This window comes from Lagenorhynchus albirostris, chromosome 5 (genome assembly GCF_949774975.1).
Source record: "Lagenorhynchus albirostris chromosome 5, mLagAlb1.1, whole genome shotgun sequence".
NCBI lineage: Eukaryota > Metazoa > Chordata > Mammalia > Artiodactyla > Delphinidae > Lagenorhynchus > Lagenorhynchus albirostris.
In genome coordinates, this window is record NC_083099.1 from 22,240,896 (window position 1) to 22,258,419 (window position 17,524).

Genomic DNA, 17,524 nt, shown 5'->3' on the forward strand with positions numbered 1-17,524 from the left:
TTATATAAGGCTCGTGAAATAAATTGAAAATATAATTAAATTGTTTTAAAATATAGGATATAGGAATAGTTCCAGTGATAATAAAGGAAATTATGCTCTTTTTCAAAATGTACCTTGGCACTCTGATATTTGAGTTAAGCCAAAGGTTGACCGGAATCTTTCAGACAATTTTGTGATGAACTTCACGTTTCCAGATGACTTTATGTAGCACCGTGTTCATTATTCAGAATAACAGTCATCTTTAATATGTCACAAATCTGAACAGCTATGACATTCATTCCCAAAGTTCAGCAAAATATATTACAAGGCTTAGACTTTATGAGGAAAGAGCTTGTCTAGGTGATTCTGGAGATTTCTTTTCCATTTTTCTTAATCAAGGAGTCAAACCCTAAGGCCACAAAATGCTTAAATATTATCCCTGACCTGTGACCTAGAATCTTCCTCCAGCTGAAATTGAAGAGCGTAAATCAAAAACTGTATTTCTCAGAATAGAAGTTTATGAGGAGAAGTGGTGGCAATGGGCAAGTAAAATTGGGGACACTGGTTTCAAACGTTGTCACCAGGTTCCTCAGCAACATTTCTCAGAGATTTTAAAATGTAGCCTCAGGAGATTGATATAATTAGTAATGCTCTTCAACGAACTGTTTTTCATAGAATCATTGGTTTTGTAGAAAAACCTATTTACAAAGAATTCTGCTTAGGAAAAACTTATATAAAAAATTCAAAATAGGAATAACTATTTCTATAGATTCTTAAACACTACCTCAGACACTAGCCGCTTCACTCACTATATTCTTATCACCTCCATGTATTTGTCAGAACTCTTCTGTATGCAAATGCATAAAACCAATTTACACTGGTTTAAGCCTCCTAAAAGAGCTTCCTGTCAAATGGAACTGAAAGTCCTGGGCTGGACATGCAAGTCCCTTAAAAAAACTAAAAGTAGAGTTACCATAGATCTAGCAAGCCCACACCTGCGCATATATCCAGAAAAGGCGAAAACTCTAATTCAAAAAGATACATGCACCCCAATGTTCATAGCAGCACTATTCACAATAGCCAAGACATGGAAGTAATCTAAGTGTCCATTGACAGATGAATGGATAATCAAAAGATGGGCAGATGACCTAAACAGACCTTTCTCCGAAGAAGACATACAGATGGCCAAGAGGCACATGAAAAGCTGCTCAACATCACTAATCATTAGAGAAATGCAAATCAAAACTACAATGAGGCAACATTTCACACCAATCAGAATGGCCATCATCAAAAAGTCTACAAATAATAAATGCTGAAGAGGGTGTGGAGAAAAGGGAACCCTCTTGCACTGTTGGTGGGAGTGTAAATTGATACAGCCACTAAGGAGGACAGTATGGAGGTTCCTTAAAAAACTAAAAATAGAATTGCCATATGACCCAGCAATCCCACTACTGGGCATATACCCTGAGAAAACCATAATTGAAAAAGACACATACACCCCAATATTCATTGCAGCACTATTTACAATAGCCAGGTCATGGAAGCAACCTAAATGTCCATCAACAGACGAATGGATAAAGAAGATGTGGTGCATATACACAATGGCATATTACTCAGCCATAAAAAAAAGAAATTGGGTCATTTGTAGAGATGTGGATAGACCTAGAGACTGTCATACAGAGTGAAGTAAGTCAGAAAGAGAAAAACAAATATCGTATATTAACACTTATATGTGGAACCTAGAAAAATGGTATGGATGAACCAGTTTGCAAGGCAGAAATAGAGATACAGATGTAGAGAACAAACGTATGGACACCAAGGGGGGAAAGCAGTGGGGGCGGGGGGGGTTGAAGGGGGGGGATGAATTGAGAGGTTGGAATTGACATATATACACTAATATGTATAAAAAAGATAACTAATAAGAACCTGCTGTCTAAAATAATAAAATAAAATTCAAAAAAAGGGAAGGTGTGGTATATATATGTAGATATAAATATAGATATATATACACAATGGAATACTATTCAGCCATAAAAATGAATGAAATCATACCATTTGTAACAACATGGATGAACCTAGAGATTATCATACAAAGTGAAGTAAGTCAGACAGAGAAAGACAAATATCATACTATATCACTTATGTGTGGAATCTAAAAAATGAAACAAATGAACTTATTTACAAAACAGAAACAGACTCACAGACACAGAAAACAAATTTATGCTCACCAAATGGGAAAGTGGAGGGGTGATAAATTAAGAGTTTGGGATTAGCAGATACAGAATACTATGTATAAAATGAACAACAAGGACCTACTGTATAGCACAGGGAACTATAGTCAATATCTTGTAATAACCTATAATTGAAGAGTCTGAATATATATATATATATTAATACATAACTAAATCACTTTGCTGTACACCTGAAACTAACACAACATTGTAAATCAAGTATACTCCAATAAAAAGAAAAGGAAAATAAAGGGCTGGAAATGGCTGAGGTCAGCTCTAGGGACTCACTCGTGCCTCTACACACGGTCTCTGGCTCTCCTCACTCCATTGTCCTGGTTCATCTCCCTGTTAGGCAATTTTCTTCAGAATATGACCACTCAGCAAATTCAGACCTCCTTTGGGTCTCTTAGTTTAGCAGAAAAATGCTTCTCCTTCTACACTGTTCAATGAAAGTCCCTAAATTAATTGCCTTTGGCTTTGCTTTGGTGAGGCCACCACTCCCCGACCAGCCTCAGTGGTCAGGAAGATGGGTTTTATTCATCAAAGCTCAACCCAGAATTGGCATGGGAGGGAAATCAAGCTCACCGCACCTCCATAGTCTGAAAGCAGGGAGGGGGGACAGTTTCAAAATGCACTGAGGTAATGGGACCTGTGGAGGTGGAGATAAAAGATTGGCAAGGAAAAGGGAAGAAAAAGGTGACCACAACTCTAGCAGAGGAAGTAGTTCTAGCAGAGGAAGAAGTAAAAACGAACTCCCATCCTAAAAAGAAAGTCCATGTTTGTAAAATACTGGATACGCCCTCATTTAGCAAATAACTATATTAAAGTGTGTAATGACTTATCTGTGTAACAGATTGTGTCCTGCATTCAGCTCTTGAAACCCAGTACATCGCCTCTGCACCCAAGGTTACCAAGTGGAATTCTATGGATCTGTTTGCAGAACACAGCGCTTGGCACACTATGGACGTCCCATGCCTGTTGAACTAAACAGAATTCCTGAGGCAGGGACTGTGTCTTACTTTCTTTCCCGGGCTAGCAAATGAGGTAGAAGACAGTCATTTATAAATAGTCTCAGCACTTTGGTAAATAAATTTCATCTTATATACTCATCTGAAAATATAAGTTGAACACCATCATAATGAAAGACTACTGCTGAGAGAGTGGGAAATCCATGACTTTTAGATTCCCAGAAGAAACTGGATGTGAAAAATCAATATAAAATTGTATTCTTAATTCTGTACTGCTCAGAGTGTGTTAAAGGAATAAAAGAAAGATAAATATTATTTATTAAAGATACATTTTAATATTAATCTAAATTTAAAAAATTACAATGCAAATATGTTGTTCAAAATTATAAAATGACTTGGAAAACCAAATGTCCGTGGCTCAGATGATTGTGACAGAGGCAGCTAGTTGTCCCCCCAAGGTCTATATGGTCTTCTTCCTCTTCCCCGGTAAAAGGAATCCCCAAATTCAGCTGGGCAACGACTAATAAAAATTATACCTTCTGTTTGACGATTCAACCATGTGTAGTTTCCAGATGACAAAGTCTGGAAAATGGTGTGTACATACATGTAGTGTAAGACTTCTTGGAAATGTCTTTAGAGGGAGGGAGACGTAACCCATTCTTTTTCTGTTCTTTTCCCTGTTGTCTGGAGTAATTTTTTTTTTTTTTTTTTGGCGGTACGCGGGCCTCTCACTGCTGTGGCCTCTCCCGCTGCGGAGCACAGGCTCCGGACGCGCAGGCTCAGCGGCCATGGCTCACGGGCCCAGCCGGTCCGCGGCATGTGGGATCTTCCCAGACCGGGGTACAAACCCGTGTCCCCTGCATCGGCAGGCGGACTCTCAACCACTGCGCCACCAGAGAAGCCCTGGAGTAATTTTTGTAACTAGTCAGAGCAGCTATGTTGGACCATGCAAACCTTGGCCATACATGACAAAGCAGAAAGATAGAAGGATCCCAGCTCCTTGATATCATGGATCGGAATATCCATATCAGCCCTGGACCCTTACCTCTGGACTTTTATGTGAGAGGAAAATAAACTTTGTGCTTAAACCACTTTTATATGGGGTTTCTTGTCATTTCTGGCCAAACATCATAGTTCCTTTCCATTAACAAGAATAAACAGAAACTCATTATGTGCTGGCTTGCAAATCGCTTGGTTAGCCTTTCCCTTTTGTCTGGTCAGTTTTCTTTCTAAGCTTTTGAATGTTACAAGCACTAAGGTCAACAACAGCACTTCGTCCAGAGCCAAAAACGTCTCTCAAGGGAGCCTATAGCAACACTGACAGGATATCAGCCTTTTGCATCCAAACCACAGGAGCCAAGGTTGATTTCTCCTTCCCCTTACCAAAACCATTTTAAATAGTTCTGTCATACTGTTATCAACCCGCCACCTTTCTGACATGTGTCCTTTCTTCAAGGCCCGTCCGTTCAAGCCCTGGTTCTCTTTCTCCTCATCCCGAGCCTAGGTGACCCTGCCATTCCTCCTTCCCTTCACCATTCCCTTGGCACACACCATATTTACAGAGACAAGTGGAGCTGCCTCCTTCTCCTTTCCACCTTCAATCAGTTTAGAATCAATTGGTTGAGCTATTTATTTATAGTCTTCAGAACAGGTTAGAAAGTGAGTAAAGATGGAGAGGAGGGCTTTTAAAATTATATGTTTCAACAAGTTGCAAAACAGAGTATTTTAAAAGCCCTTTCCCCATTTGATGATGGAATTGAAGTCAATTTCATCAACAGGATGTTTGACATCTCTGACAGTGCTACAGCATTTTAGAACTTGAACCATTTCATACTCACAAGACTCACCGCCATTGTGGCAAGAACACTCCATATTTAGAATCTAGAATCTAGCATCATGTCTACTCTATGAATATTTTCCAAAGTAGTTATTAATAATACACTCTAAGGTATCAATAAGTATATAACTCAGAGGAATTAGAATTTGAAGGTGCTTGAACTTCTTGAATCACAGGTAACAAGAATGACATTGAACATTATTTCCAGTCATATTTACTTACCCCCAAAGGCATTTTCTTGAAAGGGTTGAAGAAATGGAGACTCAAGTTATTTCCCCATGCTTTCCCTAGCTGATGATGGCAAAGTAAGAATAAGAGCCCATAGATCTGTGTCCTGGTTCCTGGCCAGAGCAGTCCCAGCAACAAGTCACAAAGTCCCTATAATGGTAGAGCTCTTATCATAACTCTTTATCCTCTTATCTTTTCCCACCACTGCTGTCTCAGCCTCCTCTGAGGATAAGGGCCTCCACCAGGCCCAATGAGGCAGGCACCTGGGCAGCTCCATTGCCCATGTCCAACTTGACCTGACACACTGAGGCCCTGGCCTCCCCAGCACCCACCTGGAGGGACCAGGGAAGACAACCCAGAAGCAGGGAGGAGTGAGTACCGCAAAGGAAATGTGACCAAGAAGAGACAGGAAACAGCAAGAAGTTGGTAGATAAATGGCTCCAATCCTGCTCATTACAGATTTTCCTATGATTGTGGAACCAGTTACATTTTCTCATGAAGCTGTGGTTGACTCAAAAACATACCACTTTGTATTTGCTTTTCCTCCTTCCTAGCCTTACTTGCCCTTTTACTCTCACTCCTTAATAATGAATTAGCACCTCAGTTTGCTTTGGGCTCTGATTTCTAAGAACCCTGGCCCAATCAATTCATGGTCCAGTTAGGACCATGGTCATATACCTACCATCACATTTACAATCTGAGCAACAGAAAGCAGGAAAAGAGAAAGAAATTGAGTCCCTCCATCTCCTACCTGTTTTCATTGACTGAATTTAGACAGAGAGCCATACCAGCTGCAAAGAAGGCTGTCATGGTCCATAAGATAATGTGTCCAGCTGAAAATTGGAAGACTGTAACAAAGAAGAAAAAATGATTTTGGGGTGCTCAATCAGAGATGTTTTATACATCAGCCACAGCTTGGGGCTGGAAGAGTCCTACTCCTGTGTGACTACCTCATTCATTTTCCTCTATCTGCAAACCTCCAACTCACCTTTCCCCATATTTATTTTCAGTTAATGACCTTGGTTTCTTTTTCAGTGAAAAATAGAAGCAACCAGAAGAAAAATTCCACAAGTTCCTACTGTGTGTCTATCCATGCCTGCAACTGTGTCCATATTCTCTACTTATGTCCTTGCTGGTAGACAAAGCCAATCCTTCACTCGTAAATTAAATGCAATTCCGTTTCACTTACTCAAAGACCCCATACCACCTATTCTCTTCCTCTGTTCCCTGAAACATCGGTTTTTCCTCTGTCGTGCTTCATTCTCTTAAACATACAAACCTGTTGTAATTTCTCCTGTCCCAAAAGAGCCTCCCTTTATCCTCTTCCTCTTCTAGTTTTTGTCTCCTGTCTCTCTTATGCCTTGAAGCCTAGCTCCTTAAAAGAATCATCTATATTTTCTGTCTCCAGTTTTTCTCATCAAATTCCCAAACTCACTCCAGAGAATTGCTCCTACACCATTTCACCAAAACTGCTCTCATCAAAGTCATCAGCTGACTCCATGCTGCCGAAGACAACGGGTCAATTCTCATTTCTCGCCTTCATTGACTTTTCAGCAGTGTTTGCCACAATTAATCACTCTCTCCTCTTTGATGCATGTGCCTCACTTGGCTTACAACACAACACATTTGGCTGGTTTTTCTTCTACCTTTCTGGTCCCTTCTTCTCAGTGTTTTTGGTGAATTACCCTTTCTTCATGACCCCTAAATGTCAGAGTACTCCAAGTCTCCGTCCTTGATTCTCTTTTCTGTCTATACTCACTTGCTAGGTGATCTCCAATTTCATGGTTTTGAATACCCCCTATATTCTGGTGGTTCCCACATCTGTATCACCTTTCGCAGTGCCTAACATCCACACTCAACAACCACTAACTCAGTATTTCTTTTTCTAAAAGGTATTTCTTGGTTTTTTTTTTTGGCTGTGCTGGGTCTTTGTTGTGGTGCACAGGCTTCTCTAGTTGTGGTACACGGGCTTAGTTGCCACATGGCATGTGGGATCTTAGTTCCCCAACCAGGGGTCAAACCCACGTCCCCTGCACTGGAAGGCGGATTCTTAACCATTGGACCACCAGGGAAGTCCCTAAAAGGTATTTCTTAAATAGCATGTCCAAAACTGAGTTCCTGACACCTGTTCATGCCCAAATCCACTTCTTCCACAGCATTCACTGTCTAACTTAATGGCAACTCTATCTTTCCAGATGTTCAGACAAAGAGCAATGGTGTCATTCCTGACTTCTCTGTTTCTTTCACATCTCTTGCTCATTCAGTCAGCAAATCTTTCCTATTCTACGTACAAAATAACACCAGGATTCCCACCAAATTTACTGCCATCTTTTACCTGGGTCAAAGCTACCTCTTTTTAGTCTATTTTCCACCCAGAGCCAAAAGAATACAGTTAAACCAAGTCGTATCATTTCATTCTCTGCTAAAACTCTCTTGTGACTTTCCACCTCACTTGGAGTAAAAGTGAACATTGTTACCAGGACCTACAACTCACTATATGACCTGGTTCTCTCTGCCCATATTCAGTCTGGCATCTCCTCTTAGTGTTCTTTTCCTCTATCGATGGTGCACCCAATCTGAAACTTTAGCCTATCCCAGTTCTTATTTGCCTTCTATGTTTTATTTTTCTCCTTAGTGTCTAATATATCACCTAGTATAGTTTACTTGTTTATTATCTGTCTCTTTTACTAAAAAATAAAATAAAGCCCAGTGTTTTTTGTTGCAGTTGTTGTTGTCTGTTTTGTTTACTACAGCATCCTAGAGCAGTTTCTGACACTTCATAATAAGCAGAAAATCTTTGTAGTAGGAATAAATGACAGCTTTATTCCTGTGGTCTCACGATGGCTCAGCACTTGCCACATTGCTCAAAAGAGGCTCACACCTGTTCTTGCCTCTGCCCCAAGCACATTTGGACCTAAGTCTCCCAGGTGACTTTCTAAAGATTGCTTCCTGGAGTCTATACTACCAAATTGCTGCATGTGGAAAATCTTATTGCAAGGGCAACAATAGCTGTACAGAATCTGGGAATGAATTCAACAACAAAAGTAAGGCAGCCATGAGAGGAAAAAAATCTGTGAAGTACATAACAAAAGACTTAAATGAATGGAAAGATGGCTCGTGCACCTAAATGGGAAAAACTAAATAAAAATAGAAATATATCAAAAGTTAATATATATAGGGACTTCCCAGGCAGTCCAGTGGTTGGGACTTTGCCTTCCAATGCAGGAGCTGTGGTTTCAGTCCCTGGTCGGAGAGCTAAGATCCCACATGCCTCAACGCCAAAAAATCAAAACATAAAGCAGAAGCAATATTGTAGCAGATTCAATAAAGACTTAAAAAATTGTCCACATCAAAAAAAAATCTTAAAAAAATAGTTAATATATATAAATCTAACAAATCTTCAATTGGGATTTCAACGAGATCTTTTTGGAACTTTATAATACTATGTGGAAGAAAAAATCTGCCAGGATTCCCCCCATGAAAAAAATGGAAAAATATTAGAGAGTAGAGATAGCTAAACAAATATAAAAATAGTATGGTAAAAGCAGAAAAGAGAATAAAGAATCTAGAAACAGGACAGGCATACATCAAAATATATGTTAAATGTGGAAGTTCATATCTTTGGGCAAATAATAGATTCTGAAATAAAAGTGATTGAGACCACTGATAACCTATTTAAAAGAAAAATATATAATTAAACATCCTACTACATTATATATGCAGAAAAATTCCAGACTGATCAATAATCTGAAAGTTAGAAAATAAAGTATAAAAGCATTAGAAGACCTAGGGGGATATTAATACAATATTAGTGAGGGAAAAGCTTTCTCCCGTTGCGGAGCACAGGCTCTGGACACGCAGGCTCAGTGGCCATGGCTCACGGGCCCAGCTGCTCTGCAGCATGTGGGATCCTCCTGGACTGGGGCACAAACCCGTGTCCCCTGCATCAACAGGCAGACTCTCAACTTGTTTTCTTAAACAAGAAGGGAAAACTCAGAAGCTAGAAAGGCAAAAAATTAACATATAGGATTATGCTAAAATTTTACATAATGAAGTTAAAAGAATTTGTTAGAAACATAGTTCTAATATCATAGTGTTGTTCAAGTGGAGGGTAGAGAGATGTGTACTCAGATATACACACTAAAAATGTAAGGATAACTACTAAGAGAAATAGAGTACTTTATTTTCTTTTTGTTTAACATCTTTATTGGAGTATAGTTGCCTTACAATGGTGTGTTAGTTTTTGCTGTATAGAGTACTTTAATGAGAACAGCAATCAAACAGAATACATGGAACATAGCCAGGTCTATACTGTGTGGTAATTTGTGCCATGACTTTCTGATCTCACAGAAGTAATAGAAACTTCCTTGTCTATACAGAGTGTCATTTTTGTACATAGAATGTCTAATCTGGTCTAGTAATGAATTCCTCTCTTTTCAAAAGTAACACCTCTCCCTTCATCCTTCAGCTGGGACCATGTTGCTCTGGGGCTGCTGGTCTTCAGAGAGTGCAGTTGGCATCTTCTTTGTTCTTGCTGATTCTCTACCTTAACATGATAGTCAGCCGTGTCAGGTTCCTCCACCACTTGCCAGGAGGGTTTTGAGGTCAAATGAGGGAATCAGGACTCTTCTTAACTGCATACCACTGTGTTTGAAGTGAATGTCACACAAGCACTTCTGTGGCTTCTTTAGAGATCCCAGTCATTGGGGCCTCCTGACCTTCAGTTCCCTTGATGTGGCAGCCTCGAGGAACACAGTGATTTTATTTCAACCACTTTTTGAGAGATTGAATGCTTCCAGTCATACCTATCTGATAGCAGCTAAGACAACCCTCACACCAGCTCTCCCTCACATGTGGCCTACATTGGGTTCAAAGGAAACCCACACCTCTTCTGCCAACATACTCACTGCCACAAGAATTTGACTTCCCTCTGCCGCCAGATCAGTGGCTGCTCCACCTCTCTCATCCTCTGCTTTTCCCAAACTGAAGGCAGCTGCCTTCCTCCTGTCTCCCCTTCGAGCAGAGGAAGAGATCAAGCTGTAATGGCCCTGGTGGAGCTTCTTGCACTAGGTTTGAGGTAAGAGTTGAATTGCCCACGCCTTCTCTCTTGGGCATGGACATGAGAGTTACAGCAACCTAACAACTCTTTCCAAAGAAATGTTCTTCATAAATCCTTTTCTCATTTGTCTTTAACATTCTCAGTGTAGGCATGGTTTATTTTTTTAAGTTCTGAAACAAAATTGAAAATATTTATATTTTCTTTAAAAATTTGCATATTGGACTAGCGCTTCACTTTGCAATCACATTATATATCTTATTTTTGTTTTAATCAAAACCCTCAATTACATATGCTGGTAAAAATATCTAACTTGCAACCTGGTAGATAAAAGATTTAAAAGATAGTGAAGGGCATCCCAATAGAAGCCAAGAAAGAGGGAAAAATAGATCCAAGGAGAATCATGATTTTATAAACTTCCACAAACTACAGAAGAAATAAATCCCAATATACAATATCAACTCTAATAATCATTTAGATTTAAGCTTTTCAGTTAAAAGACCAAGATTTTCAAAATAAAAAAAGTCCAGCTATGTGTTCTAAATAAATATTCCTTAGATACAATATTTCCCAAATACAGAAAAAATAAGAATTCTACCAATTCAGTTTACATGGCTAGTGTGGCACTGATCCAAAACTATATGAAAACAGTTCATGAAAGGAAAATTATAAGCCAATCCTCCTTATGAATATAAATGTAAAAACTCTCAGTAAGTTATTGCCTAAATGTGTAGCAATTTATATTTAATTCTGACAGAGAATATCGTGAGAATTCAAAATCACTTAGCAGTAGAAAAATCTATCAACAAATTTATCTATACTAACTCATTATCTGAGAAAATACCATAATATCAGGTTGCTAATGCAGAAAAAATAGATGCAAGAATCCATCATCCATTTAGGGTAAAAATCAAGACTAGAAGATAACTCGTTTAACTTTATAAAGGGCATATTAAAAAAAAAATTCAGCAAATGTACAAAATAATTAAATGTTAAAAGAATTCCCTTTAAATTTAGGAATAAGATATGGATGCCCACTGTTCATTTCTAGTCGACATTTTAGTGAAGGTTTAAAGTCAGCACAATAAGGGCGAGAAAAATGAAAAGCTATATAAAAAATTTGCATCAATTTCAGAAGCAGGAAAAATTATATTACCATGAAATTGACAAAATTTCCAGTTGGAAATTTTGAAATATTGACTGAAAAATTGGGAGGGTGGCAATAGTCATAATGTTAGCCTTTGATTTCCGATTACAACAACAAAAATTATGTATATGGTTAAGGAGCTAAGGAGAAGGAAGCATGAGAGTAAAAGATCATTAAAAATAGAGATATTAATTCCTGTACATTTGGACTCCAAATTACTGTCCAATGAAAACACCAGGACTTCAAGGCTCTTAGGAGCCCTCCTTCCTCCTGAAAGAGTTCTGGTTCACCCATGAGCTCTCCTACCTCTCTATTACTCTTCCAGTCCCATTAATTTGGTCATGTGTCCTGCCTGCACCTCTCCTGTTCTTGTGTTGCTTTTCTCTCTGCTGCTCCTACCCACCTGGAGAAAGCCTGGATTTTTCAGATTGTATAAGCATCTCTGATAAAGAACATAAACCTCATTCTTCTGGGCATGGGTATAAAGAACCTTTGAATAATGCCATGGTGATTGCACACCTCTTCACAAGCACAAGCCAACCCCTCAGGTAGAACCCTGGCACTTTAACTTCCCTTCCCCAAGATGAACTTTCTGACTTCTTGGGACAGTCTGACCCTCCAATACCTTCTTTAATCTCTGCTTGTTCTTGATAATCACAGAATGTTAGCACCCACTAACTATAGATATAGCATTATTATTTCTTCTCTTAGAACTAAGATTTATTGGCTTTTACTCTTATATCATGGGATTACTAAAGTAAATTAACAGAATAAATGTTTACACTTCTCCCCAAACCTACAACCTTGACCATTTCTTAAACACACATAAACCAACCAGTACTCGTAAACACACACACACACACACCACCCAAGATTTATATAGTGGTGTGCTCTTTGGATCATCTAACATTGATTTGAGACAGCCTATTTAACAGTGTTATGGTTATTTAAAGGAATGTGGCCACATTAATTGTATAGTTACTCAAGCGATAGGTGCAAAGGTAGTGATTGATCCCATGAGATAATTAAACATAATAATCATGCAACAGTCTTCATCAGAGTTTAAAAGCAGTAGAAATATAAAACCACTTCCACTTGTTCAGCATAGCTCTCAACACTAACTAGCATGAATGCTTGTACACTTCAGTGACTTTCCAAAATAGTCAGTAAAGAACACAAAAACTTTAATATAGTAATAGTTCCTAGAAATATTTCAAAAATTATGTTAATTATAAGAAACAAAACTTGACAAAAAGCACACAAGGAAACCTTAACTTCAAATGATACCTTAAACTCTTACAGTACAAAAATCGAACACTTCCTTGTGTTAAACTCTTCACCTGAGTGTCTTCAATTTACTTCTTCCTATTAGTGTGATTGCAAATCATTTTCAGTTTGTGAAAATCCTTTAAAAATATAATTCTTTAACTTAGGACCATGAAAATACATGAAGCCAATGTCATAAATGGCTCTGAATCCATTAAACTGCTGTTGCAGCCCAAGTCTATCTTCATAGTTAATGATAAATATGTATATAAGTATGGGTATCATTTACCCTTCCAATTGCAATCTCCAGTTAATAGACATGCTGAGCAGTGCATCACACTGTAGAAACCTCAAATAATTATCTGACTCTCTTCATCTCTACTGCACTGATACTGAAAAATTAAGGAATATGTTCTTAGGGCTTCTGCATGGACAGCCCTGATTCAAGGAAGAGGACATTGCAATTGAATGCTAAAGGTAATAGCCAAAAAGCCAGAGATAATAAGTGGCAGAGACCAAATTAGTATTCAGCTGCCCAGTTCTCATATCTTTCTTCCCAATATGTTTCAGATATGTCTCATTCAAGGTCAACAGGGAATTTGTGGGCAGAAAAATAAGTGGGAAAGCCAAAGGCCAATAGTCCAGGCTGGGAGTCCCCTGTGCTTCAAAACGTGGCTCATCCTCTCAGAACTCACCTTTGTCATACACTGGCACTATTAAAAGGCAGTAAACACACTCAGCAGTTAATTTTAAGATCTCTTTGAAAGCAGTTCCCACTTTAGGGATGCCAATCAATTGTCTAATAACTAGATAGAAATGGGGCGGGGGGAATAATACATATACCAAACTAGATATCTCTTTTAAGTTACTTCTCATTCATTTTTGACACTTCAAAATCCCCACATAGCTCTCTTTCAAAGCAATGTGATCCCTCTGAGGCTGAGTTATTTGGCAATCTAAGGATCTTAGCCGATTTTTAGAACTGGAACGTAAGCTCTTGACATCATTGGTATGATACAGCGGTCCTGCTGAGTAATTTAAAATAAAAGTACTTGTCATAACTCTAGCTCAAATTAGTAAACGTGTCCTAATTAAACCACTAGCAGTTCCGGTTTCCAAATTCCTGAGAGTCAAGTATATTTATCCCTAATGCTAGTTTTCTATGACAGAGCAAAAGCCTCGCATGAGCTCTCACCACTTTTTCAAAGAGAATTTTAATTTCTTTATTTTTTAAGTGACTGTGAGAGCAAGAAAATCATATTCTCGAATATTTGCCTTTATCTCCTGAAATTGCAAGTAAACATTCTTGTTACTCTCTCTTTCTATTCAAGTTTACAGTTTCAAAAGCAGTCTTTCTGTCTCTAGGTGATGTATAAACGTTTCACTATAAAAACATTCTGGTTTAATCAAAATGAATCAAAAAGAAGGTTTAGCCAAGAATTTTCAGTCCTTCATCAAATGTGGTACTGTCAAGGTTGAAAGGAAGCTCTAATAATCTAATTTTCTGTTCTGAATTCTCAGGCTTTTCTCCCTGAAGTCTGCATGTTTATGTCAGTTTGAATATTCCTGTAATCAGATTACTGTGCAGGAGGGTGTGATTCACCCAAGCCAAGTGATAAAATACCAGCCGTGACTTTGATTCAAATGGAGAAACTGGAAGAAGTAAAGTTTATTTTTTTTTGCATGGAAGAAGTATCAAATAAGGGTGTATTTGATACTGGTAGTTATTTTTAATATTTTTAATTTCATGACGTTTCAGATAGCAAAGTCTGTCATGTAAAACCAAATTATATATGTAGCTTCTGATGGTGCTGCTTTGTTGAAAGGAGGTAACCAGGCAGGCAGTATTCAGACATCTAACAAGTCTATTCTTACTAAGTAACAAGAAACTTAACAAACCTGGATGGCAAAGCCTCTCAGAGTATCCTAACCGCACAAGGCTTCCAGCCTGGCCTTCTACTGGAAATTATAAAATGTATCAGTGACGGTCTACATAAGATTTCTGTCTATAATTTCCTTATCCTGAAGAAAGATAGTCAAGCCCATTGTCAGAAACAAACCACATGTTAGAAGTAATTACAAAAGAGTTAAACTGGAAAAAACGTGATGGAGGGCTTCCCTGGTGGCGCAGTGGTTGGGAGTCCGCCTGCAGGGGACACATGTTCGTGCCCTGGTCCGGGAAGATCCCACATGCTGCAGAGCGGCTGGCCAGTGAGCCATGGCCGCTGAGCCTGCGCGTCCGGAGCCTGTGCTCCACAACGGGAGAGGCCACAACAGTGAGAGTCCCGCGTACCGCAAAAAAAAAACAACAACAAAAAAACATGATGGAGAAGGAACTAGAAAATTCTGTAAGCATTTTTGAGGAACATAGATACCCATATCAAAAGATGGCCCATACAAAACAGAAAGATATCCCTCTCCAAATGGCTACTGTCTCCCTCACAAATATGAGTTTCTTTCACAACTTTTGCTGAATAGCCTGGCATGTGCTAAATTCCTTTTATAAATGTGTCAATATTTAATTCATATACAGGCAAGTAGACATGATTTCTAGATTTTACTCTCATGCAGTAAGTACAGCTTACTACTTACTGTGTCCAACCTAAAGTGAAAATATTCTTGAGAAATTTACATATGATTTTTTTTCCCAACAGAAGACATTCTTTACTAGAAGAAAATTCAAGCTGATTTTTAATGAATAGAATAAATTTTCTCCCTCTATGCTCAATTTAGAATGAAATCCAATATAGAGTTCTTAATTTTTATTCCTTTCCTTCCTCCTTAGGTTTCTTGCTTTTTTCCCTTCCTTCTTCTATAAACACTGCTATGTCCCAAGTATTCCTCTAGATTCTGGAAATTCAAAAGTGAACAAAACATAAGAAAATCGCTTCCCTGATGGAGCTTAAATCCTTGTAGGATAAACAAACAAACAAAAAACAAGATAAATGAGTAAAATGTAAGTAAAATAAGTTAAAAATGAAAAGAGAAGACACATAGCAAGCATTAGATAAGAGTTGAAATTGTAAATTAAATAGCCAAGGAAAGTCTCATTGACTAGATAATATTTGTGTAAGAGCCTGCAGCATGGGAGTAAGTGAGATATATTTGAGAAAAGACTACATAGACACAGGCAAGAGCAAATGGAAAAATCCCCAAAGCATGAGCATGCCAGGCTTTCTTAATGCAGAATAAGGTCAGATGGCTGGAACAGAATTAAAAAGATAGCGGTATCAGAGATAAAGTCAGAAAAATACAAGAGGAATACCAGATCATGTTGGCCTTCTAGGTCACTGTAGAGACAACAGCTTTCCTTTGGAGTGAGATGGGAACAGTTGGAGGATTGTGATCAGAGAAGTGACATAATCTGATTTACAATTTAACAGGGTCACTCTGGCTTGTTGAGGATAAAATGAAGGGAGCAAGGGCAGAAGTAAGGAGACCAATGGAAAGGCTCTTGCAGTATTCCAGGCAGGAGACAAGATCTGGGTGAAGGAGGTGGCAATTAAGGTAGTAACTGTTTGGATTCTGTGTATAATCTGAAGGTAGAAATAACAGAATTTGATGCTGGGTTGGGTATGGAAGGTAAAGCAGAAAGAAGGCTAAAAGGATTCTACAATTTGGGGATAAAGTAAATGAAAAAAATAAAGTTGTAATTTACTGCAATAGGGAAGACTTCAGGAGGAATATTTAGGAGAGTGAAATATCAGAAGAACAATTTTAGAGTTGTTCATTTTTTTATCCAGCATAAAATGGAGAGGTCAAGCAGTAGAGTTCAAGGCAGAGAATGGGACTTGGCCCCATGTGATCTGATCATCTGTAAGTTATACAGAGCATTTGTAACATCATAACCTCCTATAGAATGGGAAAGCTACTTGGAAATTTTAGTAACAGTAAAATATTGTTTGCATAGAGATGTAAACCCTTTTACTTATTCCAATATAGAAAGAAAGATTATCTGAATAATCTTAGGAATCAGAATGACTAACATAAAATTTCCAAAATGTACCATTTAGGCATCATATTCTAAAGCATGCCACTGCAAAGTCTCAAATAGAGGTACAATTTAATTATGTACCATTAGTTTATAATAGAGAGCAAATTTCATCTATTTTTATTCACCTTGCTTCAAAAGAGGACTTAATCACTTTTTCAATCATTTTTATCAAGATAGCAATCATCATCCTTTTGGTCAACTTCTACCAGGCCAAAATTTCAGGGTCTAGTCTCATCATAACTCACAAGAACACTATGCTACAGGAAATAAAGGAGTAACAATACTAATCTAGAACTATATTTCCTCTTATTATACAAAAAGAGTCTCTTATCCAGCAGTTTAAAAAATTATATTGTTTCAGGTCATAGCTTCTAGATACTGTGATATTGATACTCTCTTTGGTCCAAATCGTGCACATGTTCATAGAAGAGTTTAAAAAAGAAAACACCCTGCAAGATAGCAGACTGGGCACCTGTCTTTTCCTCTTAGTCTTCCCTAAACTAATTGGAAGAAAATAAACACAGACGGAGATAAACTTATGGCATAGATGCAAACAGAAGATATATCCCATTATTGATGAGTGGTTTTGCCTAAGTCTGAAGATGAAAAGTAAATGGGTTTGTATTGATGCATCTATTAAAAAGGAAGAAGTTACAACTCAGTTACAGCCACAGAAGAATTTCATAGGGAAACCTTCTTACTGCAGAACCCCAGACACACTTGAGGTTTGGCATGGTTGGATATGAAAATAGGAGTAATGTGTAGTGTAGAATAGTACTCAGAGTAACATACAAGATGGATAAATTAAAACCTAAGCC